Raw genomic sequence first — 24,993 nt, forward strand, 5'->3', positions numbered from 1 at the left:
AGCTATTCACCATTGTCAAATAAATGTACCTATTCTCTTCTGGCAAAGTTCAGGATGTATGGTGTATGTAGAGCTTTGTAATTTCTGATTTCTAGAGACCCAGATGGTGACTGCCACCATGAAATCAAAAGATGCTTGCTCCTTGGAAGAAAAGCTATGACCAACCTAGACAGCATATTAAAAAGCAGAGACATTACCTTGCCGACAAAGGTCCATCTAGTCAAACTCTGGCTTTTTCCAGTAGTCATGTATGGATGTGAGAGTTGGACTATAAAGAAAGCTGAGTGTCAAAGAATTGATGCTTTTGAACTGCGGTGTTGGAGAAGACTCTTGAGAGTCCCTTGGACTGCAAGGAGATCCAACCAGTCCATCCTAAAGGAGATCAGTCCTGAATATTCATTGTAGGGACTGATGCTGAAGCTGAAACTCCAGTACTTTGGCCGCCTGATGCAAAGAACTGACTCATTTGAAAAGACCCTGATGCTGGGAAAGACTGAAGGCGGGAGGAGAAGGGGATGACAGAGGATGAGATGGTTGGATGGCATCACTGATTCGATGGACATGAGTTTGAGCAAGCTCTAGGAGTTGGTGATGGACAGGGAAGCCTGGCATGCTGCAGTCCATGAGGTGGCAACGAGTCAGCCATGACTAAGCGACTGAATGGAACTGAGAAACCTAGTAGTCCCTGTGGCTCAGATGGTAAAAAATCTGCCTGCAGTGCAGGAGACCCAGGTTCAATTCCTAGGTTAGGAAGATCCCCTGGAGAAGGGAATGGTTACCCACTACAGTATTCTTGCCTAGAGAATTCCATGGGGACACGAGCCTGACAGGTAACAGTCCGTGGAGTCACAAAGAGTCAGATATGACTGAGTGACTAACACTTGCAGAGACTTTCAGTAGTAAGTTTAGGTTTAGAAATCATACGGCTTGTGTTTCTACCTTAGCTTCATGATTTCTTGTTATACGGCCCCGAAAAGGGTCTTAGCCTTTTTAAGCCTTATAGTTCTTTTCTTCCAAATGAAATAATGTCAGGGTTTTGTGGTGGGAATAAAACAATAAATAAAATAATTAGCACATGCTAGCAGACAATGAACACTCAGATATTTTCTGTAGTTATTATCATTGCGTGATACTTATTTTATTTTTGCCTTTGAAATCTTATGATGTCAAAACATAATTTCTCTTTTCTTTTTTATTACATATAAAGTACTTTCTTTGAGGATGCATTTGTTTTTATTAATTTATATTAATTAAGTAAATGGTTATCTAATTAGCTGTAAGCCCAAGCTCAAATGTTATTTTCCATTCAATCTAAGCAAGGTATAGGTTATTTTTCTTAAAACACAATTGCAGTCAATTCTTTGAAGAAGACGAGCTTTCAGTTAATTCATAATCTTACCACCAATTTTAAAATTCAAGCAGGGGCTGGTTGTAGGTCAAAGGAAGGAAGAAGACTCTGACTATAGGTCTGATTGAGGTAGCTCCATTAGTATATTTTTTTGGTTTTCACTGTTTAAATTTTAGTTTCATATTGGAGTGTAATTGATTGACAATGTTGTGATAGTTTCAGGTGTACGGCACAATGATCATTATCCATATTCCATTAGTTTATTCATATTCCATTAGTAATTAAGGGCAGAAATGCCAAGTACTGGTCTGTCATCTGTGTGGGCTTAACAAAACCCTCATGGTTAAAATTCTCCTAGATTCCCTTTAGTGTGGAGCTGCAAATGACATGAAACATTCTGTTATTAAAATCACTCTAGTTTATAAAGCAAATCTGTTTTAATCACCTGTCCAAGTAAAGTGAAGCTTGTTTATTTGCATGTTTTGTGTTCCTTTTTAAATTACCTTTTTAACTGGAGGAAATATGCTTTACAATGTTGTATTTGGCTTCTGCTGTACAACAGTGCCAGTCAGCCATAATTATACATGTCTCACCTTCCTCTTGAGCCTCCTTCCCTCCTGACCTAGGTCATCGCTGAGCACCAGGCTGAGCTCCCTGTGTTATATAGCAGCTTCTCCCTAGCTATCTGTTTTACACATTGTAATGTATATATGTCGATGCTACTTTCTCCGTTCATTGAATGCATGTTTTGTTTTCTAATGGCCCCTACACCATTTAGGAAAAATCTCCGTTACTAAAGAAACCACATTATCAAGAACTCTCAGTTTCTCTTTATGATGCGTAGTAAAGAAAAACACGTCTGGCCCCAGAAGGGTGGTGATGCTTTCTCCTAGGTTTGTTATGTATTTAAATGTCCCCCTGCCCCTTGCTCTCTTTTCTATCAGTTTAAGTCAAAAAATATTTTCAAGTAATACTAGGACTTAAGCATATACTAATGAATGGAACACAGGCAGTCTTAAAAATTTCATTGTGTACTAAGGCACTTTATCTGCATGCCCAGAATAAAGTCAGCAATGGTTACATTGGCTCAGGATTTACTGTTCAGCTATCTTTTCCCAAGTTCATTTTGCCTCTGGTATTGCTGAAGTAAGTCAAACACCAAAAAACATGCCTAAATAAGTAGAAAACAGCCAATATTCTAAGATTTTTCAGAGGTAGAAAGAAGTGGGGTGCTAGGGAGTGCCAGGTGCTCAGGGAAGGCTCCTCTGAGTGGGTGGTTAAATTTAGAGTACTTGGTCTGAGAAAGTGTTTGCATTTGCTTAAAGTTAATTAATGACAAGTGACCACTACTCTTGCTCATAACATTCAGTTAATAAATGTCCAATACATGTATATATGTAAGTGAAAATGTTAGTCACTCACTTGTATCTGACTCTTGCGACCCTATGGACTGTAGCCTACCAGGCTCCTCTGTCCATGGGATTCTCCAGGCAAGAATACTGGAGTGGGTTGCCATTCCCTTCACCAGGAGATCTTCCTGACCCAGGGATCAAACCTGGTCTCCAGCCCTGTAGGCAGATTCTTTACCATCTGAGCCACTGGGGAAACCTATATATGTGTAAGAGTAAATGAATTAAATAAATTAGTGAATATCTATAAAAGTTCAAGAAATTGAGATGATCTTAAGAGTAAAGAGTAGTGGCATTTCTGGAATCCTGAAATTAATTAGGGTTGAACTTCTGGTATTAGCAATTATGTACTTTATGAAATCTAGGTTGCAAATGGGCTGTTGCCAACCAAAAAATTATTCACAACCTAGAAGTTGAGAGTTATGTTTTATTCAGTGGGAGTGTTAGGAGTTCAAGCCCAGGAGATATCTCAAGTAACACCAAGAGAACAGTTTTAACTGAGCAAGGAAGTGTCTGTGCTGTGGCCAGCACCACTTGCCTTTGGATTGAGACTTCTGGGGAAGTTGGGACTCAGCTATGTAAGATCATTGAACAAGACTTTTGGCTTAAAAAGATGATTCCTACAATGGGGTCTTTCTTTCACTTATTTGATTATTGGTTTGAGTCTTGAGGACCATGGCTCTGAAGTGCTCTCCAGATACTGGGAATTACTCTGCTTATCCTAATCTGGCCTCCCTAGCACACTGCATTCTCTCAAAAGCTTTGAATGCATATTTGCAGCACTAACCACCAAACAAATTACCTCTCTAAGATTAAAATGTCAGAAACGGAACAAAGAGAATGTCCAGCTTAAAGAGTATGAACATGATGTCATGACCTGTGAATACTACACATAGACACACAAAACAAAAAAGCCTGTGAGAACTCCAGAATGATGGCTGAGAGTAGCTCTAATGCCTTATATTTTAATTATATCTCTCAGGCTGAAAATGTGACCAAAAGGAAGGAATTGATATTTACTCAAATAAACTTAAAAATTTTATCATGCCCAGTTTATCTTTTAACAGTATCTGAGAGCGGAATTGCTATGTCATATGATAACTGTAGGGATTTCCCTGATGGCTCAGTGGTAAAGAATCCATCAAGAATCTCCCTGCCAATGCAGATGTGGGTTCAATCCCTGGGTCGAGAAGATCCCCTGGAGAAGAAAATTGCAACCCACTCCAGTATTCTTACCTAAGATATCCCATGGACAAAGGAGCTTGGGAGGCAGAAGTCCATGGGGTCATAAAAGAATTGGATACCACTTAGCTACTAAACAATAAGCAACATCATGATAATTCCAGGTTTTACTTTGTGTGGAAATACTAAACTGTTTTCCAAAGTGACAGTACCATTTTTTAAAGTTCACCAGCAATGTGTGAGGATTCTTTCTTCACATCCTTACCAACACTTGTTATTGCAAGGTTTTTGTGTGCTTGCTTCTTTTAATTCTAGACATTCTGATTGATGAGACGTAGTATCTCATTATGGTTTTGACTTGCATTTCCCTCATGACTAATGATGTTGAACATCTTTTCATGTGCCTTTTGGCCATTTTGGAAAATTATCTGTCCAAAAATATCTTTCCAGTTTTTCAAATTGGTTATTTTGTCTTTTTATTGCTAAGTTGTAGGATTTTTTAAAAAAGAGATCCTGGATATGTGTGTGTGTGTGTGTGTGTGTGTATGTGTTGCTTAATTGTGGGTTGCCATTCCCTTTTCCAGGGGATCTTCCTGACTCAGGGATCGAACCCGGGTCTCCTGCATTGCAGGAAGATTCTTTACCATCCGAGCCACCTGGATATAAGACCTTTATTAAATGTTTGATTTGCCAATATTTTTCATTGAAGTATAGTTGATTTACAATGTAGATTGTTTCCAGTATATAGGAAAGTGATTGAGTTATACAGATACGTATGTATTCTTTTCTATATTCTTTTACATTATAGTTTATTATAGGATATTGAATATAGTTCCTTGTGCTATACTAGGACCTTGTTTTATATATATATACATATACATATATATATATATATATATATATATATATATATATATATATATGTATGGACTTCCCTTTTGGCTCAGCTGGTGAAGAATCCACCTGCAATGCAGGAGACCTGGATTCGATTCCTGGGTTGGGAAGATCCCCTGGAGAAGGGAATGGCTACCCACTCCAATATTCTGGCCTGGAGAATTCCATGGACTGTATAGTCCACGGGGTTGCAAAGAGTTGGACACAAATGAGCACCTTTCACTCACTTATATAATATACATTAGTTTTTATCTGCTAATCCCAAGCTCCTAATTTATCCCTCTCCTCTCTTTTCCCTTTAGTAGCCATAAGTTTGTTTTCTATGTCTGAGTCTATTTCATAAACAAATTCATCTGTGTCATATTTTAGATTTCACATTTAAGAGATATCAAATGGTATTTGTCTTTCTTTTTCAGACTTACTCCACTTAGTATAATAATCTCTAGGTCCCTCCATGTTGCTGTAAATGGCATTATTTCATTCTTTTTTATGGCTAATACTCCATACATATATATATATGTATATATATACACACACACACTTATACATCACACCTTCTCATCTGTTGATGGATATTTAGGTTGCTTCCATATTTTGGCTATTATACAATTTTCCAACATTTTTTCTCATTATATGGCTTGTCTTTTCACTTTATTGACATTGTCTTTTGAAACAGAAATGGATTTGGATAAAGTGTTATTATTTTATATTTGGTTGTTTGAGCTTTTGATATTGTACTTTAGAAACTATCGACAAATCCAAGATTATAAAGATTTACTCCTATGTTTACTTCCAAGTTTCATAGCTTTTCCCCCTTCCATTTAGGTCTTTGATCCATTCTGAGTTAATTTTTGCTTATTGTAAATGATAGTGTTCAAATCTCATTCTTTTGCTGTGGGCATTGCATGCAGTTTACCCAGCCCTAATTTTGGAAAAAGCTATTTTTCCCATTGAATAATATTAGCATCCTTGTCAAAATCAATTGACTATTAATGTAAGCATTTATTTCTAGACTATTAATTACATCCCATTGATCTATATGTCTATCCTTATGCTATACCGCACTGTCTTGATTACTGTAGTTTTGTAGTAAGTTCTGAAATCAGGAAGTGTGACCCTGTCAGCTTCATTCTTTTTCAAATATATTTTGGCTATTGTGGGTCCCTTGCATTTATTTATACATATGAATCCTAGGATTAGAATTGTCAAAAGGCAGTTGAGATTTTGACTGTGATTACTTTGAGTCTGTAGACCAATTTGAAAATGTTGCAGTTTTAACAATACTAAGTCTTCTGATCATTAAAATAATATTTTAAAGTATCTCATAGTTCATTTAAATATTGTCAAATTCTATGCTAGCCATAAGGCCTGGTTATCTGTTTATAGCTATTCCTCTATGTAGGGAACACAATCTGTTCTTTCACTCTTTTCCAGATGCTAGTATCTTGTTTTAGTAGATATGTGTAGTATGTTTCTAAGATACTTTCTCCTCTGCTTTCCTATGTAGAACTTTTTGGCCATTTGTGATAGGAATGAAAGTCTGTGATAGAAGGGAGAGTTTGTCTTCAGTTAACCATTCTCTGTTTTAAGAATGCAATTTCCTCTTTGTTTGGATAGCACTGGCTGAACAATGATGTCCTTTGATTAGCAGTCATCTGATGCTGGTTCCTTTTTGCAAGAGTGATGTTTGTGTGAAGACTGTCTGGACTACCCTTCCTAATATACTATTGTCTGGTTGTGGGATACCTGGAAACCTTTCCACTACTTTTCTCCCACATCAACTCCAGTCATCAGAGGTCTACATGATTCTCTTAAATGCTGTGGTCCTTTTGCTTGATAGGCAACCACCTTTATTAGGAAATTATCAAGCTTTCTCAAGCTTAGCTACATTTTGCCATGCACTTTTGGCCCAGGGGAAGTTCTCTCATCTTTTGTTTACATAGGTCTCCTTATTTCGGCATCCCCTTTCTGCCTTGGCTTCACTCTTCCATTCATTTTTCCTGTGAGTAGAGTGCCAGGTACAGATCAGCAAGTGTCTCTCCTAAGCAGTTGTCCAAACAGGAAAGAGATTACTCTCCAAATGGTTAGGAACGGTTCTCCTGGAGACATTTTCTTTTGATTTCAGGGAAAGAAATCATGTTTGTCACTTCTGGTACATGGAGGGAATCACCTCTCAGTACAAATATTACACCCACAAAGTTATAGCTGCTCACTTCAAAGACTTCAAATTTCATTCTTCTCAAAAAAAAAAAAAAGATTTTTTTTAAGGTTTGTTGATGGAGGCAGCATTAGAATGATAAAATGGTACTAGGACAGCATAGGCAGACTCCCAGTTGCCTGCAAGGCATTTTGACATGATGAGTTAAAACCATTTAATCCATAATGTTGGTCTTCATTCATCACTTTTTCTGGGAAAAGGGAAAATTGCATTCAATATTTCATTAATCATACTTTGAATGACTAAAAAATGTAAAGTTGGTTTCATTGAGTAGGAAGTAAAGAATCATGAGTTGAAATTAATATTGGAAAATAGGGTAGTTTAATTCATATTCATATTCAATGAAATTCCTGTGATAAATTTGAAATCACCACCTATTTCTGTACCCATGACTTTTGACATGTTGACTATGCAATTTCTCTAACTGAGGAGGCAGAAATATTTTCCCTGCTTTCTGAGTTTGAGTTTTCTCATATGACTTGCTCTGGCCAATAGAATTTGAGCAAATGGGATACACATATGAACAGGAAAAACTCTGCTGCTCTTACTCATCTGCTATGTCCTTGAGTTCATGTCTCAGCCAACTTGCTGGGTTCAATACATCGCTTATTCTCAACATTTGCTTATTGTGTTTCATTTTCTGCTGTAATAAATATTTGAAGAGCATTAACTCAGTTGGATAAAAACCTTTTGTATTTTAAAGATTGAAATATGTCACCGACTGTATTCCAATTTTTTATTTTCTATTTTATTTTACCTTGGACAAGTGTTCTCTAAATATTTTAGCTTGCCCAGGTAGAGATAATGGAGCCTGGGTGAGAGTAGTGATGGTAAGAGAGAAAAATTTCCAACCTGAGATATATATGTATACAAAAAGGCAGAGAATACTAAGGGAAAACCTAGCATGCTCCGTTTCCAGCTCTGTTCTCTGCCCAAGAGCCAGCTGGCACTCTTGTTTGGTTAAGATTCATGAGTGCCTGGACAGCATTATATGTTCTCTTTTATTACAGAAATTAGCTTCCAGTATATACATATAAATAAACCAATGAGCTAAAACTTCATTTCAATTATTTAACACTCAGGTGGTGTGCATGGGGGCCAGAGGTGCCTTTGTTGGCACAGTGATGTCTCTGCTTTTCTACTATGCAGTCTAGGTTTGTCATCGCTTTTATTCCAAGGAGCAAGTGTCTTTTAATTTCATGGCTGCAGTCACTGTCCACAGTGATTTTGGAGCCCAAGAAAATAAAACCTGTCACTGTTTCCACTTTTCCCCCTTCTACTTGCCATGAAATAATGGGACTGGATGCCTTGATCTTAGTTTTATGAATGTTGAGTTTTAAGCCAGCTTTTTCACTCTCCTCTTTCACTTCATCAAGAGGCTCTTAAGTTCCTCTTCACTTTCTGCCATTAAAGTAGTATCCATTAGACTGCCCCATTAGTCTTGATGCATGAATTTTGTTGTTTCCAAGCATCAAGCTATGAAAGGCAGGCTTCAGCAGCACTTTACATAATTTTCTCAGCTTAATACCTTCAAACATGCTTTCTCTCTAGGAATTCTCTTTCCCCAAATCATCACTAGGCAACCCTTACAGTTCTTTAGAGCTCACTTTGATGTGGGTCCACAAAGACTACTTAGTGTCTTCAATTTCTAATTAACTAGACACTCATACTGTTCTGGGCAGGCCTATCCTTTTTTCAATCAAGGTTTAGAGTAGGTAATTCTTATTTTGGTATGTGTTTGCAGGTGTGTAATTTCTGTGATATAGTTTCTTTTCTTTCTTTTTTTTTCCGATTGAATTCAACAAGTATTTATTGAGTGCCTGTTACACGCAAGATTTTGTTTCAGATACTTGGGACACATCAGAGGATAAAACAACGGTCCCTGCCCTCCCGGAGCTCACAGTCTAGCATTTACGACCACTTCACCTGGATGCAGTGACCCTGGGCAAGTCACTGCCTCTGTCCTCGGCCACCCGATGCAGGAGTAGGGAAGCCCAGCTCAGACAAGGGGAACCGGCCGGCTGTGCTGGAGATGCCAAACAGGGCCCCTACCCTCATCCCACCACCCAGACAGTCGAGAGGGCTAGAAGCTGGCTTTTAATGATAAAGTACAGGAGGCGGGGGCACGGACTGGCCCCGGTAGTCTGCTAGGCTGCTGCCTCGGGGCCTGGGCCGGCTACACGAACTGCTGCTGCTGCTTCGTGGCTGCCTTGCTGGCAAGGTCCTTGGCCTTCTCCGTAGCTGCCAGTGCCGTCTCCTTGGCCTTCTCCTTGGCTTCCTTGGCTGTTTCAACAAGGGTTTGGGGAGGGGCCTCACCTTGCAGCTTGGCAAAGATGTATTCAAAACCCTTCATAGTCTTGGTCACGTTGCTTTTGAACCGCGCGAGACCAAATTCCTGGACAGCTCTGGAGACGCCAAATAAGCTAGAGGAGACCCAGGCTTCCCGGCGGATTTCGGTCCAGCCGCTGTTATCCGAGTTCACACGGTAAACACATCGTTCCTCCACCACCATCAGCCGGGCGTGGTTGATGTTCCAGGTGAAGGTGGTCATGGTTTGGTTTTGTGAGTCCACGATAGAATCCTCCAGGATGTACACTGAGTGAGCAACATTGGCAGGAAACAGTCGCTCAGCCCAGCGGGGCATCCTGTTGGTCTTGGTCAGGAGTCGTCGGGACAGGAGCTTCTGGTCAGAGGTCACCTCTCAGTGCACTATGTCTTCTGTCAAGACATGTTTGCTATAAGGATTCGGGTACCGCTGCCAGAAGGCAGCGAACACTTGGTCCCAGGAACTGCGGAGCACGCTCTGGCCCTGGAAATACTTCACCATCGTCCCGGCCGGGGCGGGCTCAGCGCCGGAGCAGCATCAGGGGTGCGGAGCCCGAGGGGCACGCGGAGACTGGGCTGGAGCTCGACGCTCGGCCGCCAGGCTAGCAGCAGATCAGTCGCTGCAGCGCCGCACCCAACCAGCCGCCGCCACCCCCGCCGCCATGAGGAATTGTGATATAGTTTCAAGAGGATGGGAACAAACTATTTCTTCTAGGCTAAGTAGGACATGTTACATTTCAGGTTAACTGTAATTGTTAGTAACAGTATAAATTCAAGTCAATTGCCTACTTAGGGACACTTCTGTGAAATGTTTGTCATTATGAAATAGAGCACATTACACCTCAGTGAAGTGAACCAAATTCAGTTGGCTCTTGTCACCACTTTATTAAGAAAACAGGGAAAATTAACTTTGCTGTTCAAAAATAATACCTTCAGTTTACTCTTATTTATTTATTCTTCAATTATTCAGTATTTATTCTTCCGTTTATTCTCTCTACACAATAATTTAGGAATACATTTTATTAATCAGTTAATTAAATATTTCTTAAAAATTATAATTTCTATCCTAGAAAACTTATTGTTCTACAGCTGATATTCCCCGTCATAAACTACGGCCGTGGGTGAACTCCTAAAACATGGAGGCAAAGACAGGTGGTTTCAGAATTTTAATGTTATCTTTTGAATATTTGTACATATCTTGTCATTCTCTAGTGACCTCATGGAAAACATTTAGCGACTATTCCTGTGCACCACTGCTATGTCAAGCTCCTTGACAACTTCACATCTGAAATCAATATTGCAATACGGCTGTCAGCTGAAGCCCTGCTGAGGGTCTCTGTTCTGACTGGCCCTAACTGGAAGTCAGAGCACCATCATTGGTTCTGCCAGACACAGTGGTGACTCTTAGATCCCAGTGGTTAGGCGTGCATAACAGGGAGTTGAAGACAGCATGAGTGGATGGGTAGATCTCTGACCTAAGTATTTTTTATCACTACCATCACGACTGAGGTAATAAATTAATAATTGGTCACCAGGAATCAATTTAACATGGATCTGTGACATGATTTCATGAGGTATAAGATACTGTTTCCAGTTGACATAAATATTTAAACCTAAGAAAAGGGAATGAGAAATTTTTTGAATACACAAGTATACATATAATTGAAAAATGAAGTTTTTGAATATATAAAATGTTCAGGTCTAAGGCTAATATATAATATATATAAAATTTAAGATTTTTATAAATAACTGATTTATCTCTTTCATCCACACCACCATCATCTCTCATCTGGACTTTTCTAACAGTCTCATTTGTTTAATCATGTCATGACATTTCATAAATCCAGATTAATGATGTATCTTGCTCAAAATTCTATCTATCTATATACACATATATGCTCAGTCATGTCCGACTCTTTGCAACCCATGAACTGTAGCCTGCCAGGCTCCTCTGTCCATGGGATTTTCCAGACAAGAATACTGGAGTGGGTTGCCAGTTCCTTCTTCTGTACACACACACACACACACACACACACATATATGAAGTGCAAGCCAAAGAGCTTAGATTGACACCTGACTATTTTATATATGTGCATATATATATATATGTATACACACACACATGAAATTTATTTATATACAAAAACATATATGAAATATATACATATACAAAACATATATATACATATAAAACATATGTGAACATATACACACACATATATACATATAAAAACATATATGTGTACATATGTATAAATAATAAATGTAAATTTATAAAAATTTATATATATGTAAAGTTATATATAAATGTTATATTTATAAATTTATAATATAAATTTAATTATAAATTTATAATATGATATAGATTTATTTATATTAAATATTATTTTATATTTATATCAAATGTTATATTTATTTTCTATATAATAATATAAATATAAATGTATATATTTATATATAATATAAATAAGTATAAATATATATTTATATACAATATAAATATAAGTATAAATTTATATATATGTATATATGTATGTATACATACATATGTGTATGTATATGTATATATATAAAATATATGAACATATATACACACACATACACACATATATGAAATTTATATATAAAACATGTGTAAAACATACATATAAAACATATATACATATATGTACACATAAAACATATATACATATAAACATATATATGAACATATATGCACATACACATATATGAAATGCAAGCCAAAGAACTTAGATTGAGACCTGAATATTTTATATATATATTTATATATGTATCTATATATATATATTCAGATCTATATATAAATGGATAGATGTGGTTTCAAAGCCAAGAACTATAGCTTTATATCTTTGACTTTATACTTCATGAATCTCTCATATATTGACTTATACTTTATATTCTATGGACTTCTCATTTACTTATAAAGAGATCAGGAAACACCTTTTACAAGATTTTTAATTGAATGTGCTTGAGATATTCCAGTATTATACTTAAGGGTGAAGTGTCAGGACTCGGACTACCTGAGTTAAAATCTTATATATGTCACTCACAACTGAGCATCTTTCTACCTTAGATTACTAATATTTAGAGTTACTTTATATACTAGCCTCCCAGGGCAATCTCCATTTATTACTATTACCATGGCATAATTATTAAAACTCCTGATTATCTCTTTAAAAAACACTGATTTTTCTATATAACATGATAGTAACTATCAGAATTGTGAGGATTAATAATATAAATATTTGAAAATTTTCAAATATTTAGGTAAAATATTTTAAAATTACCTGCACATAGAAGTGCTCAGCAAAAGTTAACTATTAGTGCTTTGCCACATATAGATCTATCTTCATAATATTCTGTGAGTTATAACTAGATCTGTCTTCAACAAAGGTGGACGTAAGAAGACTAAGAGATGTTAAGCCCCTCTTCTATAGTCAGATGTCTAGTAATACCATAACTGGAGTATATTTATCTCTGTGTCATTTCAAGACAGGTTATTCAAAATGTATACGAAGTTCTTTCCAGTGTTTAATTTAATTATTATAAAATGTTAATTCAAGAAATAATGAGAAATTGCTAATGAATTCACAGAAAAGCTTAATTAAAGAAGAAAGAAAAAAGAGTAAGCAGACAGAAATTTGCCTTATGTGAGGTGTCTTGAAAGGTTGGTAATATAATCCATAATTCCATAGATGGTATTCTCAGAACCAAAAAAATTTTAGAAAGTCACAAAATTTAAAAGGTAATGTATATCAATATGTATATCGTATATTCCAGTAGCATCTGGGATAACACAATATACTCAGTAATGTTAACATTTAATCAGAGAAATGCATTACTCTTCACATCAGGTGGGACTTACATTCTATTATAACCTACTGTTTAAATCATGGCCCATCTTTCTAGCTGCTGAGGTTCCTTCTGAATCATTTTTGTCATGATGATGGAACTTGTAAGAAAATGTGTCTAGATGACAGTCAGTACCAAGTCATGAATAACTTTGACTTCTCTCGCTCATCCATGCTGCCATCTTCTCTCTCCTAGTGTCGTTAGCAGTCTCTTCATTTGCTTAAACACGTCATTGTGACCTTTTATATGTTCAGATATGGTGTGTCTACTCATATTCTTTATTGGTTTTCCATAGCTTTTAGAAAAACATATGTCTTTTACTGTTTACAAGATCCTTCATCATAAGGCCCTTCCTATATTCTCATCTAATTTGATTTCTACCCCCTATTTTATTGCCTTTGAGTACAGAAGATTTCCTTCATTGTCTATAACATAATCTTATATCCCTTCTACATTTATAACTACTTTATATATGCTCTCCTCTTTAAAAAGTGAGAACAACCTTCTTAATCTAGTTTCATCCCATTCCTAATTCAGGTCTCAGTTTATAAAGCTTTGCTTCCTTGATGCATGACACCATTCTTTTTATTACATACTCCTTTCTAGGACTTATCACATTTTGTGTGATAATATAACTTTCACAATATATTTAATTTATACTATCAGAAAACCTTTTTTTTCTATGACTAAATTTGTATGTCTTTTGAAGGAAAAGAAAACACATGTAATTTCTAAATCAGGGAATCTTTACTCCTTTCTCAGAAATCAAAATCAGAAAATGCTTCTTGTTTCCAAAGTATAGGCTGCATTGAAACAGGGTGTGACTATGGGGTTGATGAGTAGATGGTGAAAGTGTTAGTTGCTCAGTGGTGTCCGACTCTTTGTGACTCCATGGACTGTTGCCCGCCTGCCTCCTCTGTCCATGGAATTTTCCAGGCAAGAATACTGGAGTTGATAGCCATTCCCTTCTCCAAGGGATCTTCCTGGGATCAAACCCAGGCCTCCCACATTGGGGGCAGATCTTTACTGTCTGAGCTACCAGGGAAGCCCTGATAAGTAGGTAGAGGGCTAGTTAAATCCAGGAGTGCTCTTTGCAAATAGAAGGGATTATATACATTAGAAAGATCATTTCTTTCTATGAAAAGACAGGCATTTGTTTATTTCCTTCTATGAATGCGGCATCTCCCCACAAATAATACATCTGTCTCTTTTCAAACATTTAGTCCTCAGCGTTGGTCTGCTGGCTCATTTACAACTGGAAAAACAGAATGGACATTAAAAGAGCTCCAAGAATTGCCTATATTAATGAAAAGAAAGATGCTGCAGAGGTCTGAGTACAAAGGTAAGGGAAGCATGGTTTCCATTTCTTCAGTCACATTTCTCTCTATCACCAATGCATTTGAAATAACAAAAGTGAAATGTAAGAAGTCAGGGAAGGTTCAAAGCCTGAAAATTGTTGTCCCTTGTGTATACCTGATAGGTGTGGATTTGCAAAGTGATTTTAATATTGGGAATTTAAAAACAATGACTAGAGGGAGGTGTGCTGTTGTTCCGAAGGCTCCCTGTGTGTGCCCTCTACTAGGAAATGAAGGGTCACGGGCGGATACTCATTCTCTCTTTCTGATTCTCTGTTTTCCTGACATGACATGCCTGTTGATGGGTCGGTCTAAAATATTCAAATGACTGCTTTCACTGCCATCTTGCAACTGATGTTAGCACTTGAATTTTCCACGCATTCCATGATTCTGGATTGATTTGGGTTTATTTGAAGGATATGGACTGCTATCTCAGCTAATTTCACAGATAACCTTTTAATTTCAGGCCTACATGTATCATCACTACTTTCTAAATGGGAAAGTATGATAAAAATCAAATTACTGGCATTTTATTTTTAAAGGACTTTATGTCTACAATAACATAGGCTTTGTCACATATGATAAGTATTGGATGTTTGATGGATTAATGTAAGTGGTTGGTTAATTATAATTATTATACTCAGTTAAGAAAAAAGAAAACAAAGACCAAGAAGTTTAATTTTCTTGAGCAATACAGGACATGACATATTAATGGAAAGTGATCCAATATGATATAAATACCTATTAAAATTAAGATGTTCGAGAGTGTATGATGTCAATGATTGGAATATAGTAATGGATAAAAATATATAAATAGCCTTGTTTTTGATTACCCTAAGATGTTTTAAATTGAAAAGTGTATGTAGTTGATTAACAAAGTGTTTATAAATATTGGGTTTATAAACTTAATATGTAAATATAAAATATGCTATATCTATATGTTGAATATAGAAAATTTATTATATATATAAACTAATAGGAATCTGGCACATAAAAAAACTCAAATAGTATAATAGAAAAAGTTAATTGAAATATTTCTGGTAGTTCACCAGAAACAGGGAAAAGATTCTTTACCAAGACTACAAATTACCTAATTTAATATGAAACTCTCAGGGAGAGTTTGCTGATGTTTTTCTGACAAATCATGGCTCAGTTATTATAGGACTCTGTCAAACAAAAGAGTACATCAATGGTTTCTAATAAGTGATGAATGATTTTTTTTTAGTAGAATTATTGAAAAAGAATTTCTATACCACTAGAAAGCAGTGAAAAGGTAAGTAATTTGCTTTAACTATTTGTTTATACACTTTTTCAAGTATTTAAATTGCTTTATCAGTTATCAAATATTTTTAATATCACCCATACCCACATGGTTTTAGGAAACAATCATCTTTGGTTTGGTTCCTTGGTAGAGTGTGGGCAGAGTGCAGAAGTAGAAGGAACAATTTTGGGAATAAAAGTCCTTTTAGTTGAACTAAATATTTTTTGGTGTTCTGCTTTTTTTTAAAAAAATCTTTTTTTGAGATCAAAAATGAAGGAAAAAATGGATATAATCAAAAACCATTCAGATAAAGGAAGTCATTGTTAAATGTATGATGTACAGGGCAGTATTTTGTGTCTCTTTTTTTTAACATAAGTAGTTTGCATTTTATCTTCTAACATATATTCAACTATTCCACAGTCATGCTACACTCTTTGGAGAATGCCTGATTTTTTCTTTTATTAAAAATCCCAGTGTGTGTGTGTGTGTGTGTGTGTGCTTAGTCACTCGGTCATGTCCGACTCTTTGTGACCCCATGGACTGTAGCCCGCTGGGCTCCTCTGTCCATGGGGATTCTCCAAGCAAGAATACTGGAGAGGTTGCCATGCCCACTTCCATGGGATCTTCCCAACCCAGGGGTCAAATCCAGGTCTCCTGCATTGTAGGTGGATTCTTTACCATCTGAACCACCAGGGGAACATATGCAAAAAGAGGTAGGAAAGAATTTTTAAAATCTGTAAGGAATCAAGTGTTTGGAAATGGGCTTGTTGGATGGTTACAACTTATAGAAACTAGAAGAATGGAAATACTGAAATGAAAAGGCAGAGTGGACCTTAAGATTCTACTAAATGTTGGGACGAGAAAGCTTCTTTACTGATAAACTGATCAATTCTATTTATATTAAAATATAGAACAGTCAGAAAGTTAGCAGCATTATATTTGAAATCAGATATATAAAAATTCAACTCCAAATTGCTAAAGATTTAGTAATATTGGGCATTATTTCTCTTTGATCTCTAATTGTTTAAATGTACAGTTCTTCACAATACAGTATAGCTATATGAGAACTTGGATAACATACTAGATACACTGCAAGTGGTAAGTATAAACAAAAAATAGTTGTTAAAATCTATAGCTTGCTCATATGAGATAATCTTATTTCTAGCCTGATTTTACAGATGAGGAAAATGAAAGCAAGAGAAGTTATATGATTCCCTAAAGATACACCTTCCTGTAGACACTTTACTCCCATCTGCAAAAAACAAAATGTGTGCATTAAGGAATGGGCAAAAGTATGATGACACAATGCCTAGTGTTACCTGCAAGCATAAGCTACGGGCCTATGTCTAACAGGATTACAATTTTATGTCAAGACTTTCTCTCCTGTGCAGAAACTTAATTGCATCTATTCACCAAACCTGATACTCATTGTTTCCCACCAATGTATTCTCAGGAAGGTACTTTCTTTTTTTTTAAATTTTATTTATTTATTTTTTTTAGGAAGGTACTTTCTTATATCTTAGAGAACTTTGACAATTTTAAATAAACTAATACATTTAAAATATAATGGAAGAATTTCAAACAATGTGGAAAAGAAAACATGAAAAATATTTCACTTATTACTTTTAGAAGGGTATTTCAAATTTTTTTACTTGTTTATTTGCTGCAAATTTGGTTTAATTTCTCTATTAATGCTATTCTATTTCGGTTAACCACTACAAATTTTTCTATTACCATTACCAAATACTCCATGGGCTTTGAAGGTAAAATACTTAATTATCAATTGCTATTCATGCTTCTTCATATATGTGAGAGAAAGAAATCTTCTGAAGCAATATCTTTTCATATATATATATTAGAGGATCTGTTCCCTTATAGCAAGGAACATACCATGTTTTTCTGTTTGCAGATAACTTACTGATATTTCTAGCAGGTTTCACATTATCAATCAATAGATAAAGTAATGAGCATAAAGCATTGGTTTCATATGAAAAAACTGACTCTTGATATTGTCCTGGGTTTACTCCTGAGTAACTATGTTCTTGACCAGCTTCCTTAATTTTTTTGAAGCTCAATGTTCTCATTTAAAAATAAGGAACATAATATATGCCCACTATCATCACAGGTATTTTAGTGGATATCAAATGAGAAAATGTGAAATTGCCACTTTATATAGTTTTCTAAAAATTAAGTGTTATGATAACATTAGCTATTAATTTGATTGAAATAGTCGAGAAATTTCCTTTATTTTTAAATTCCTATGATCATCTTCTTTCAGGATTTTCTGTTTCTATAAGAAAATTATTCATTAGTCAAATATTATGGAGTCCCTAATATGTCCTTATATTTTTGACATTTATAATGTACATTCACATATATTGTCAGGGGCTGCCAGATTTAGTAAAAACAAAAAGTAGAAAACAAGAGGATACAGCATATCTAATTAAATTTAAATTTCAGATAAATGACATCTTAGGATAAATAAATGTTGCAAGGCACATACTTATACTAAAACATTTTTAACCTGAAATTCAACTTTAACTTCCGTGTTTTATCAGACTACCCCAATATTGTGTTATGTAACCTTTCCATTAATGTGTTTTCTCAGTTTTACAGATAAGAAAACTGAAAAGCACATTTGTTGGAAATTCTGTGTAAAACAAAAGAAAATATAACTTCAAGCTCCTTACTGTATGGATGAGAAAATAAAAGTTATAGCTAAAATGAAAATAATGCATTTTATGGGATGTTGGCAAGTGTTTAGTATGTGTCATCAGGAATAATGGAATTCACCTGTGCCTGGGCTTGAGCAGTCTAAATAAGCTTAACTGAGAAGTGGTTCATATGAGCTAGAACTTATAGAACCTACAGGTTCATTCAGGCTTTTAGAAGAAATGTCTTTCTTTGAAGGTTAACTCTACAGGGCATTTATGCATTTGCTGCCGGATTAGCAGCTCTAGTACATATACCTAGGAGATGTTTTATACATCTTCCCCATAGCAGCCTCAATATGTGTCTGTTTTAACCCAAGACCTTTAATCCTCCACTTCATGACATCATCATCGACATGGAGAAAAGGTAAGCTACTATGTCGCTTTTGTTTGAAGATAGACTGTGTAGTTACGAAATGATCTAGCAGAACATTGAAGACTATTACACATCCGAATTTCACTAAGCTAAGGACTAAAATATTCTAGTTTCCTATTTTCCTATGTGGTAATGCATGGAGATATTTTATAAGATATATCTCTCCAATTTATACTTTTAAACTGTTAAAAGTAAATAAAGCTTAGCAATTTAACATGATTTTTTATTGTGAGATCTCCCAGAATTAGGTAAACTATATGGGTAAGATTTCACAAAGGTCTTTCAGCACTTCCAGCTGCTACTGAGCTGTGGGGAAATACATTTCTGTTGTGTTAAGCCATCCAGTTTGTGTGTGTGGTATTTCATTATGGTTATGGCAACCATGGCAAACTAATACAGTGGAGGAAATATACATTTGCCTAACCTTAACCTTCTATTGTAGGTCTTACCACATAGGTTAAAAATATGTTACTGCTATGTCAGCTACTCCATAAATTCTATATATCTACTTGTTTAGATTTCTCTGTCATTTCTGTTTTACTTTTCCACTTTACTTTGTCTTTTGTCAAATTTATATTTGGGTGTTTAATTTTTGCATTGTGTTTGTGAATTTTTGATTGTTTATTGCTAGCATTAAAGTTCATATTAGTTCAGTTTACCTTCATATTGATTATATCACTTGAAAATCTTACTAAATACACGAGCTTTTATTAGATTTTTATAAGAATTCTTAACATAAAAATGATATATTCTGTAAATAAATGGAAAGAGAATACTAGTAAAAAAGTTGGCTTAAAACTCAATTTTCAGAAAACTAAGATCATGGCATCAGGTCCCATCACTTCATGTCAAATAGATGTGGAAAACAGTGACGGACTTTATTTTTGGGGGCTCCAAAATCACTGTAGATGGTGATTGCAGCCATGAAATTAAAAGACGCTTGCTCCTTGGAAGGAAAGTTATGAACAACCTAGGCAGCATATTAAAAAGCAGAGACATTTCTTTGCCAACAAAGGTCCGCCTAGTCAAAGCTATAGTTTTTCCAGTAGTCATGTATGGATGTGAAAGTTGGACTATAAATAAAGCTGAGCACCGAAGAATTGATGCTTTTGAGCTGTGGTGTTGGAGAAGACTCTTGAGAGTCCCTTGGACTGCAAGAAGATCAAACCAGTCCATCCCAAAGGAAATCAGTCCTGAATGTTCATTGGACGGACTGATGCTGAAGCTGAAACTCCAATACTTTGGCCCCCTGATGTGAAGAACTGACTCATTGGAAAAGACCCTCATGCTGGGAAAGATTGAGGGCAGGAGGAGAAGGGGACGACAGAGGATGAGATGGTTGGATGGCATCACTGACTCGATGGACATGAGTTTGAGGAAACTCCAGAAGTTGGCGATGGACAGGGAGGTCTGGTGTGGTGCGATCCATGGGGTTGCTCAGATCCATGTCACTCAGACATGACTGACTGAGTGAACTGAACTGAAATAAAGACAGTTTTACTTCTTCCTTCCAATATAATCTATATATTTGATTTATTTGATACATTTGATTTATTTTTACTCTCTAACTTGCTGGGTAGAATGTTTGGTAAAATCTTGAATAGGAGTGGAGAGACCTGATATCCTTGTTTCTGAATTTATTAGGAAGCCATTCTCTTTCTCATTATTAAATATGATGTTAGCTACAGGCATTTTACAGGTTTTATTAGTACAAAAAATCTTTTGTAATGTGCTGAGTTTTTTTTTATTTTTAAATGGATGATGTTGTTCCATTGCTCAGTCATGTCTGACTCTCTGCAATCCCATGGACTGTACTGCACCAGGCTTACCTGTACTTCACTATTTCTTGGAGTTTGCTCAAATTCATGCCAATTGAGTTGATGATGCCATCCAGCCATCTCATTCTCAGTTGTCCCCTTCTCCTCCTGCCTTCAATCTTTCCCAGCATCAGTGTCTTTTCCAATGATTCAGCTCTTCGAATCAGGTGGCCTAAGTATTGGAGCTTCAGCTTCAGCATCAGTCCTTCCAGTGGATATTCAGGGTTGACTTCCCTTAGGATTGGCTGGTTTGATCTCTTTGCTGTCCATGTCACTTCCGAGAGTCTTCTCCAGCACCACAGTTTGAAAACATCAATTCTTTGGTGTTCAGCCTTTTTTATGGTCCAACTCTCATATCTGTACATAACCACTGGAAAAACCATAGCTTTGGGTGGTATACATATATTTTAAATTTGCTTTTCTTTAATTGCAATCATCTTTAATTGCTTTTTTCTTTAATTGCTTTTTCTTTAATTGCAATCATCTTATAACATCTTAGTCTGTTAATGAGTCATTACACTGATGTTGAAATGAATCATGTTTAGTCTTATCCTATTATACTTTTAAAATATATAGTAGGATTGAAATTTGCTAAAATTTCCTAAGGGTTTTTGCATCTATGTTCATAAGATATATGTCTATATTTATTTTTTTTAATGTCTTCACCTTGTTTTGTTATGAGATTAATCATAGCCTCATAGTAGAGGTTGGGAACTATTCAATTTTTCTGAAAGAGTTTGTTTAGAATTGATATTTTCTCAGATTTATTTTTTCTGTTGTTTTCCTTTACATTTTTATATTTTCTCAATTTTTAAAAAGTTTTCATGCTCTTCTCCCACTGAAGATGGACCTATTTTCTTTCTGTATAAACAAGTTTCAACATGGAACAGTAAATATTGACCTACAAAATGACTATATTTATTTAAATATAAATTTAAATGACTATATTTTATTACTATTTGTGGTTGCTCATCAAGAACAGATGATTTTAATGCATAGTTTATGAATACTGATATTTAAGTACTTTCTTCATAAATTATTTGGATTTAATGTAACAAATAATGTAAATTAAAGGTGGGGTTATTCTGCTTGTTATTTTTCTTTGTGTCAGACAATTATTTGCATGTAAATGGTGTTCACACAGTGCTTTAAATTATGGCTAGATTTGTAAGCCAAGAAATAAAGCCAAGATGTGAAATTTGGTCTGCGTGACAAGAAACAGAGGGCTCTGTATAAAAATCTCTCAAACTAAATGTTAAAACAGTTTGAAAGAATTGAAGTAATTTATCCTTTACAGCAGGTGTCCTCAGCCTCCAGGATCTAATGCCTGATGATCTGAGGTGGAGCTGATATAATAACAGAAATAAAGTGCGTAATAAATGTAATGCCCTTGAAACATCAACTACCCCCCACCCACCTGCCAGCATCTTGGTCCATGGACAAATTGTCTGCTACAAACGTGGTCCCAAAAAGTTTGGGAACCACTGGCTTGTAGTACCAAGTATTTTTTTATATATATACTTTAAAATCATTATATATACGTGTGTGTGTATATATATATATACATATATATATATAATATATCTATCACATCACCATAATAACCCTGTAAGGTAAGAAGGACAAAAAACAATATCTCACTTCAAGTGAAGGAATAAGCCTTGAAGAGACAGAAAACTCAAGTGTTTAATGATTAGTAAGGTACTGACCATGATTTGGAAGCAGCATTTCCTGGTTTTAAGTCCAGAGTGTTTCCTCATGTTCACCTGAAGAAATTCCCAATGCTCTTCCAAGCCATAAAATGGGTTGTGAGTTGACATCGGAAGGGCATATCTCAGAGTTGGTTCTGAAGAGGCTGAATAGGAACAGCTCCTGTCTCACTGAAGCTGTCCAAGGATGATGATGTTAGCACTCTGTGGTGTCCAGGAGATGACCTCTTCTTCTCTGGTACCTGTTTTCTTATACTTTTTGTCTTTGAAATGAAACAGAAGTGGCAGGGGTCACTGTATGTGTTGAATATGGTGGCAAATAAATAACAACACAATTTATTTGTACTTAGATATGCAGTTATCACGCCTTGGTATATTATCTTTTCACAGTTACCTTTTGAAGTGGTTTGCCAAATTATTCTCACCACAGATAAGAGCTAAGAAGCTGAATAAAGCTGAGTAATTTTGCATAGAAGCATGAAACTTTTCATCATCAACCAAGAATAGTATCATGACCTGTTTCCTTGAGGTCCTATGTACGGAGCGGGGGGAAAAAGGTGTGCTATGACCAGAAGAAATTCTGGAGCCAAAAATCCCTGGGTTAAAATTCCAAGAATTCGTAAGTAAAACTTGAACTCTCTGCTTTCTTAAGGTTTAGATTTAGAGCAAGTGTTTCTTTTTTATCACATTCAACTGGTTAAAATGAATCACAGGGCCATCTAGGATCCAATGTGGGGGAAGGATTATCTAAGATACAAATGTGGGGATAGGTGATTCATTAGATAACATTTTTGGAAACTAAATACTACACAACCAAATGTGGAGTAAAGACTTGACTCTGCCCTTCACAAAAGAATAAAAATGACTGATAATACATACATAAGATGTTAAACACCATTGGTTAGGAGGGTAATAGAGACCAAAACCAAAATGAATTATCATTCCCACCCACTAGAATGACCAAAACAATCTTACCAGTCATTGGCAAGGATGTGGAACAACTGTAGCATTCATACAGATGCTGTTAATTAAAATAGTGCATGTTGGAAAATAATTTGGCCTTTTCTTGGCCTTTGTTATTGGATTTTTTTTTAACTGAAGTACAGTTAATGTACAATATTATGTTACATGTGTCTAACATTGATTCACAATTTTAAAGGTCATAATCCATTAATTATTATAAAATATTAGCCAGCAGTTCAGTTCCACTGGCCTTCAAAGCCAAATGTTCTGAGGGCTTGCCTTCCCTGTGCAGGACTCCTGGGCTGGGAAGTCCAAGGTAGAGCTTAGATCTCAATACTTTGGGGAAACCTTTGCAGTGTGATTATTCTCTAGTTTGTGGATTGCCTAACTAGTGGTCTGAGACTTGATTTTAAGTCCACCCCTCCCATTTTGGTCCCTTCTTTCTGTTTTTGGTTGTAGAAGATCTTTTTTTGATAGGTTCCAGTCTTTTTCACTGAGGGTTGTTCTATACATAGTTGTAATTTTGGTATGCCTTTGAGAAGAGGTGAGCTCAAGGTCTTTCTATTCCACTATCTTGGCTAATTTCACCAATAGGTTATCATCTTGCTAGTTGCTTTGCTATTTTTAGCATCTTTAATGAGAATGTCCAAAAAAAAGAATTTAAGTTTACATACTCATATATTATTCTCATGAGAAAACTGTTTAATATAGCCATTCTTCTTTTGTAATTGGAAAAACTTACATATAAAGATTGCTCTGAGAATCATCCAGGTCCTATTATCCAGAAGGTCAGTGTTCAGAGATGAGGAAGACATCAGGTAGCAAACACGATTTCGCACTTTCTTAAACTACATACAACTACTTTATGGTTTAAAACTCAACATTAAGAAAACTAAGATCATGGCATCTGGTCCCATCACTTCATGGCAAATAGATGGGAAAACAGTGGAAACAGTGACAGACTTTATTTTGGGGGGCTCCAATATCACTGCAGATGGTGACTGCAGCCATGAAATTAAAAGACGCTTGCTCCTTGGAAGAAAAGTTATGACCAACCTAGACAGCATATTAAGAAGCAGAGACATTTCTTTGCCAACAAATGTCCATCTAGTCAAAGCTGTGGTTTTTCCAGTAGTCATGGATGGATGTGAGAGTTGGACTATACAGAAACCTGAGCACCGAAGAATTGATGCTTCTGAATTGTGGTATTGGAGAAGACTCTTGAGAGTCCCTTGGACTGCAAGAGATCAAACCAGTCCATCCTAAAGCAGATCAGTCCTGAATGTTCATTGGACGGACTGATGCTGAAGCTGAAACTCTAACACTTTGGCCACCTGATGTGAAGAACTGACTCATTGGAAAAGATCCTGATGCTGGTAAAGATTGAGGGCAGGAGGAGAAGGGGATGACAGAGAATGAGATGGCTGGATGGCATCACTGACTCAATGGACGTGAGTTTGAGAAAGCTTCGGGAGTTGGTGATGGACAGGGAAGCCTGGCATGCTGTAGTCCATGGGGTTGCAAAGAGTCAGACACGACTGAGTGAACTGAA

General features: G+C 36.0%; 1 long non-coding RNA gene and 1 pseudogene across 2 annotated transcripts in view; one reads left to right on the forward strand and one right to left on the reverse strand.

Annotated features, from left to right (window-relative positions):
- LOC122679629 overlaps positions 1-15,070 on the forward strand; it is a 30,065-nt gene extending 14,995 nt beyond the window's left edge. The window contains exon 3 of the long non-coding RNA XR_006336464.1: positions 14,473-15,070. This is a non-coding gene — a long non-coding RNA (uncharacterized LOC122679629). The remainder of the gene's footprint in view (positions 1-14,472) is intronic.
- Positions 8,844-10,011, reverse strand: LOC122679628 (annotated as a pseudogene). Its single transcript, XR_006336463.1, has one exon. The product of XR_006336463.1 is annotated as a PRELI domain-containing protein 1, mitochondrial-like (transcript).
- Positions 15,071-24,993: the final 9,923 nt, after the last annotated feature.

The sequence above is a fragment of the Cervus elaphus genome, chromosome 21 (genome assembly GCF_910594005.1).
Source record: "Cervus elaphus chromosome 21, mCerEla1.1, whole genome shotgun sequence".
Lineage (NCBI taxonomy): Eukaryota > Metazoa > Chordata > Mammalia > Artiodactyla > Cervidae > Cervus > Cervus elaphus.